Here is a 7,448-nt window from a genome sequence, read left to right as displayed (position 1 = left end):
AATATTTCTTTTTGATACTATATGTCCGTTTTTTATTAATCTTCTTTAAAAAAATGGAAAGAATTTGGACCTCTAGATCTGTGCTTACTTAAACAACATTAAATAATAGTTATTAATTTCTGAAAAACATGGATGGTGGAGCAAGTTTTTGACCCCTCCTTTAGATTTGCATCTGCTTATACAACATTAAATAATGCAGTTATCAATTTTTGGAATAAAAACAGATGGAGGTCTAGATCTACACCTACTTGTACAGTACTAAAGAATAGCAATTATAAACTAGAAAATAATACAGTGTAAAAAAAACACAGTAAATTTACACTTTATTTAATATTTAAATGGCCAGAGAGTTGGGGGTGGGTGCTACTACCTAGTGCCTTTACAGTAGTCAGCAGTTCAAAGTGATAAAACAAAGATAGGACGAGTAAGCTAAGATTAAAAATAAAAAAGCATCATGGAGCAATTTTATAAGTTGTTTTACCCAACATTTAATACAACTGGGAACCAACTCAACAGCATGAGATTGAAAAGGAGGATCTTGGCGTACTGGTGGATAAGTTACTCAAGTCATTAAACAGTGTTTCATTGCTAGTAGTAAAGCTAATAGAATTGTATGGTGTATTTATAGACGTAATGATTACAAGGCAAATTACTAGTTAAGCTCTCTTAGAAAAATGTGCACAATTTTGGTCTCCTCTTCTTAGAAAACATATTGACTTATTCAGAAAGGCTACTAGGATGATTCAAGGGATTGAAGGGTCATCTTATACAGATAGGTTAAGATACTTATTTATTTTTTTCAGAGGAGAAGGGTAAGAAATGATTTTATTTGAGTTTATTAATGAAAGTTTAAGTAATATTTCTCATTAGGAAAAGTTTTTAGACGGAAACATGATCTAACTAATATGATCCTCATATTACATGCATGAAGACCACAAAAAATTCAACTATTTTTAATCATACCTATCAGGAAATGTGTTGAATATATTCCTGTAGTTAGTTTGAATTTATAATTAAGCCACCAATAAAGTAAACAAATTTACAATTAAAATATCAATGTTTGGTTACTCACCTAACAGCAAACACAACATAAGCAATCCCTGTGCAAACATCTTCAGCATCTGAAATACAACATGGTTATTTATTCTGGCTTTTATAATAAACATAATTTACATAGATATAAACATAATCAGACCATACTTTGAGATTTTTAAATTAAATGGTTGTGAAACAAAAAATACACATCAAATCTTACAAGTATTACTGGTTTATTAAATACTGTAAATTTGTTACTGTATTATCAATTTTCACGAAAGAAATGTGTACTTTACGTGTTACAAATTTACCACAAGATGCAACAAAGCAGCAGGTGGAAAGCATTTTTAGTGACATTGGTCCAGTAAAAAAATGTATTGTTGTTAAACAAAGGGGAGAAAATGAAGGTTTGTTCTTACTGTTAATTCAAATCTACTTTGTCAGTTGTAGTAATACTAATACTATTAGTAATAAGTAGGCCTGGTGGATAAGGTGTTCGATCACAATCTGAGAGTCGCGGGTTCGAATCCCTATCACCGAACATGCTCACTCATTCAGCTGTGGGAGCGTTATAATGTGATGTCCAATTCTATTAATTGTTGGCAAAAGAGTAGCCCAAGAGTTGGCGGTGAGTGATGTGGACTAGCTGTCTTCTTCCTAATAGCTCTAGTCTGTCACTACTAAATTAGGGACAGCTAGTGCAGATAGCCCACTTGTATATTTGCGCAAAATTCAATACAAAACAAACTATAATAAGTATAAAAATAGTAATACTTTTAACATTGATTGTTAAGGCTCAGACCTCATTGACATGTAAGTATTCTGATAAAGTTGCAGAATGAACAAAATTGAAGTCTGATTCTTCAACCTCAACAAGTAGATTGGAGCACCTAACCAACATTGATATTCAAAATTTCAAGTACTAAACGGCCCATAAATTAGTGCAAGAAGAGTCATACTTATAGTGTGTAGTGTAGCCTAATAAAAAGCATCTATAATTTAGTGTGCTAGAGCTTATTTAAAGTTACATCATGTTCTATCAAATAATTTCTTAAACTTGAGTTAATTGCTGCATATCATTGAAAAATTTTGTACAGACCTAGTGAATAATAATATTAAAATTTATAGTATGAGCACACCCTATCATTTATTATAGTAAGAACTATAAAATATAAGTTCCCTTAAGTGTATGATACATTTGAATTTATTTGATTAGATACAAGTATTAATGTAATTCCATGCTGTGAACATACAAGCCAAGTACTCACACTCTGAGTTACTAAACTGTTGAAAACAAAAATACATGTAGTTAGAACTTAGAGTGTGTTCTGATAATTCAAAGTCGCCATATTTAGTATATCGAATTTGCTGCCACCTAGTAAATAGAGTTAACGTTAAATATACTTTAATATTTAATTAACGATGTTTCGACCTATAGGAGTGGTTCATCATTAGGTTTAACTTGATTACAGTTGAATAATATTTACATAATTCAACTTATAGCAATCCAGTAGCATATGGAAATTTACAAGCAGTTCTCATAGGTCGAAACACCATTAATTATTTGTTTGTTTGTCATTAAACATAAAATAACACAATGGCAATCTATGACGTGTCATTGCATGGATCGAACTCAGCTTACCGCTGAGCCATTGGAGTGCTTTCTTATTTAATAAAACATATTTTTAATGCACAACTGTTAATTCCTCTCTTCATTGATTTACTCACTTTATACTAAATAATTTGTTCAAATTCAATGTTTATAATTACTTTAAAAGACAATTTGATAACAAAATGCATATTAGAATATTTAATACGAAATTTCGTCAATATCTCTTGCAAGGTTTATATAATCATTACACGCATCTTTGAAACAAATGAATAAATATAACAAAAAGCAGATACCTGGAGTGGTAACATAGATAACGTTTCGGTCTCTGCACTCATTCATTCCTAAACTTCATGCAGGTGCAATCCATAAAAGCTTTAAATCCAGTATACTTGTCATTGAAATGACAAAAAAGTTTTGCGTTTTCATTGTTTAATTAACAATTTATTTGATTTACAGAAGATCTGTATGGAATTGCTACGTATATCAAAACATTGCATAATAAATTCTTAGGTGTTTTTTGAAGTGAAATATATTCGTTGTTGAAATGATTTGGTAGCAAGAAAATTAATTATCCGAAAATGCAGTTTTTCTATTTTCATAATTATAGCTTCCTTCAAGTTTAGATAATCTAATCTTAAAACGCTACTTTTAATTCTAGGGTGCTATAAACATCAGAATAAGTTGAATGGTAGTTAATGGTATATTTTTTAGACTTAATATACATATTATCTATGTTATACTTGTGTGTACTTATAGTATCTTGTGTTATATTGTGAAAATAAAAGTTTAAAATTAAACTTTTTTAATGCTTTTCATAGGCACTTACCATAAACGTTGAAAGCTGCTACTTACGCATGACTATTGATATCTTGTTTGATTTTAGTGCTAAGATGCACACTGTGTTATCTGCATTGTGGCTATAGCAGATATCGAACACTGGATTTTAGATAAGCTCTAAAGCTTACCGCTGAATTACTGAGAGGTGGTTAGTGATATAGGAAATTTTGTTGTTGCAACTAATTAATGGAAAACATTTTGTTTATATGATTACAAAATTTTCATTTTTACACGTTTCCGATACTAATATGTATTTATGAATTATTAATAATGTATGAAAATGACAAATAAAATAAAACAAATACCTCATACATAAAATATATTTAGCATTTGAATTTTACAACTGAATACTTCTCTATAACCGTATCTCTATAAACATATTGTTACGTCTCCGTTTGTTAATTGATTTTCCGTAAATTTGTTCCGACGAAACTTTAAGCGACACAAGTCCTTACTTAATAAAACTGGTTTATTCTTTCCGAATATAACTTTACGATACACTTAATTTCAACAGTCGCGCTAAAACAAAGGCTATAACAACGAACGTGCTCAACTTCAATAATACTTTCTCACTGCAGATCAATTACTCACTACCTGCACACACATTATTGTCGCGTCACGCCGTGACCATCTTATATATACCAGACCACACCCCCAATCTAGTAAATGCTAGAGCACTCCCGAAAGAACGGGATAGCTCTAGAAAGCAGGTGGCGTGACAATAGTCACGTGACCTCGCTGACGCAACAATATCATGCTTTCAATTAGAAATATTTAAATTGCCAGCTGGTCAATATTTGATGTGCATTGTTTTAATGAGATATACATAAAAATGATACTTCATAAAGATTTGAGTAATCACAATAGCTTTCATTTGCCTACCATACTCACTTAACAGTAAATTTGTCTGATTTAATGACACCTAGGAATAAATCGCCACACAATTTTAAATACAATAACTGATAGTTCTTTATAAAAGAAGAAGATGTGTTTAATATTTGTCTTTTCACAAATTAGATCGACTGGTTGTTGGATAACAATCAAGTATTGTTATGAAATGTTATTCAGTTTTGCCCAATTCTTTGAGAAAAGTAAACTGCCGACATTTCACACATAAGCATGTTGTAAAAGAAGTCTACTTGCGCAATTACAATTAAATTTTATCTTTGGTTCGACAAAAACTTGTAAAGCGGTGATGTAAAAAATATACAAAAAATAAAAGTTTAATAGTTATATCATAATATTTAAAATACATAAAAATATTTGGCGTTATATTCATTTTTCGGTGTCACAAGTACTCTCAGAATAGAATTGTTACTTTTAGAAATATATTCTTTAAACCTTGGTAACGTTATACGGAAGTTCTGCCATCTAGCGAGTATGTCTGCTATTTTTTTATTCGCTTTTGATGTTTAGACTAATTTTGATACACTTTTATAGAAATAAAAACAACCTTTATCATATAATTTTAACTAATCATTTAGCTTAAATTATTGTCGTATTTTATCTTTTTCACATTCATGCTACGTTTAGTATTTTTATTGTAAAGTATAAGCTTATTCTGTGTTTAGTTCTAATAGGTCAAGCTAAATAGTAGATTGTAGTGATTTAAAAGATTAATAAGTGCACGTGTCATCCTAAACGTAACTAAAATTATTTTCAGTTATTTAGCCTTAATAAAAGTCTTATTCGCAAAGACAAGTAAATTTATACCAGCGAAAAAGCCTCCCAGTGGCTCAGCAGTAAGTCTGACGGCTTAAGTCGCTAAAAATCACGTTTTGGTGCGCTTAACAACAAACAAGGAAACGAGAATAAAATTTAAAAAGCTTTTTAAAATCCTTACTCTAAAATTATGATTTAATAGTAAATCATATTTTCATGTGGTGTCACAGGCTGTAGCTATGTTCAGCTACATAAGCTTGTGAGCTATTCCATCACATCAAAAAGTACTTTGAAGTAAGTTCCAGGGAATATTTTAACGTGGAGCTCAAACAATTTTTTTTGTAGTTCTAAAAGTTCCTTGTCAATACCGGAGAGTTGCACAACCATAAATATTTTCTCTAAAAATATACGTCACATTTTATGTATAATAATGGACGCTACAATGTGATGTAAATATAGGCATAAAAGTTTGATGAACATCTAATATAACAGTGTATGTGTGATCTTACTAACATTTTCATTATGCGAAGGAATCAATTTTTGTATTCCTAAAAGAAATCGACTAGAAATAAATAAATAAACACGCCCTTCGGGAGATGTTACAATGTGGTACACATTTTAACCCACGATTTATACAACTCTGAAAACTCCTTAAAATAGTCCATGGAAGTGATATATGTTTGAAGAAAGGAAATCATAGTCTAGTTCAGTTTTATTCTTTATTTTATTTTGCTTTCAAAAAGATGTTTATATGTTTTTAGTTTTTGTTTTCAATTTTATAATTACACTGTAAGCCACCTGACCATGCCGGGCCTGCTAAATAACGTGCCCAAATTCAAACTAATGTACAATTGTAAAAAGGTCGCTGGTTCAAATTCTCAAGAGTAGCCGAAGATGGATGGTGATGACTAACTACCTTCCCTCTAGTCTTTCACTGCTAAATTAGGGACGGCGAAATCCAAAACAAACCACATTATTTAGTACTGATTCTGAAGTGATATTTCAGTATGTGGATGTACAAATGCAACGATTATAAACAAACATTTTTGAACATCTATTTCGTACAAACATTTATGCGTATCTCATACAATATACGAAAGTGTATAAAAAGGCTAATTTTAACCGAGTAGTAAGTTTGTTGAATTAAAAAACTAAACTCTGGAGTTCCATTTCCCGCGGTGGAAAGACTGTAAGGTTTGACCCTGACAACATTTCAGAGTCCATGGTGCGTTTTCTGTTCTCTTCTAATTCAAACGATTGTCAGTAATAATAATAAAAAACAAACAACGTATAAGCAAACAGTCGTTGTTTATAATTAATATAACTTTGTCAAATTTACAATGAAAGAATTCCTAAAAACGATATAATTTACCTGTTGCCTAAGTATACCATAATATATATTTTAATATTTGTAAATAAAACAGTTTAAGGGGTAAACTGACTCTCTTTTTACTATTCTAGTACAAAATTGTAATGAAAAGCTAAAAAAGTACTAACGTTTCTTTTTGTTATTTTGTAAAATTTATTGTTGTGAAACATTTTCAGATATGTTCTCAGCGAATCTTTGTGTTGAAACGTCATTCACGACGACTTTGTGTTGAAACGTCATTCACGACGATCTTCAGAGAAAATATAATATACTAATGAATGACTTCAAAATCAAAACATACGACCTATGTGTTTAAAATAACTACCGTGCCTTTCAGTGTTTTGCTCCACCAATTGGTTTATTCGTCTTTTTTTTTATCGTTTTTATACAATAATCAACTGTTGTCAGAAAACTAGAAATCGGCTGTGTAAACTGACAAACACTTTTTAAAGGTGTATAACAAAAAAAAACAAAAAACGATCCTTACAGAAATCATTCACATCCGTATCATTGAGTATGTACTTGTTGATATTATTTCAAGAAACTATTTATAATAATTACTCATATTATGACGCGAAATCACTGTTGTGCGTGTTGAATTTGTACCACGAAATGCTCTTATTGTTACGACAGGAGCCTGGAAAATAAATGTAACAACGGGTGTGTTCATTCCCATAATAAGCTTCAATATATAAGCTCACAAAATAACTAGTGATTGCGATACTGGTAGTTGATCAGGCTAACATATATCTAGATTATACGAACAAAAATATCTAGATCTTATGAAGAAAAACTCACATCTAAAGTTTGATATCATTATTCACGCTGTTCTTAATAGCAGAACAGAAACGCATGACGTCATCTATGTATTTTGAGAATCAAAACAAAGTTGTTTGCACGAAATGTAAATGTAAGCCCAAATTTCAAGTTTAG

Source organism: Limulus polyphemus, unplaced genomic scaffold, assembly GCF_000517525.1.
Source record: "Limulus polyphemus unplaced genomic scaffold, Limulus_polyphemus-2.1.2 Scaffold325, whole genome shotgun sequence".
In the NCBI taxonomy this organism is placed as follows: domain Eukaryota; kingdom Metazoa; phylum Arthropoda; class Merostomata; order Xiphosura; family Limulidae; genus Limulus; species Limulus polyphemus.
This window is presented reverse-complemented; position numbering follows the sequence as displayed.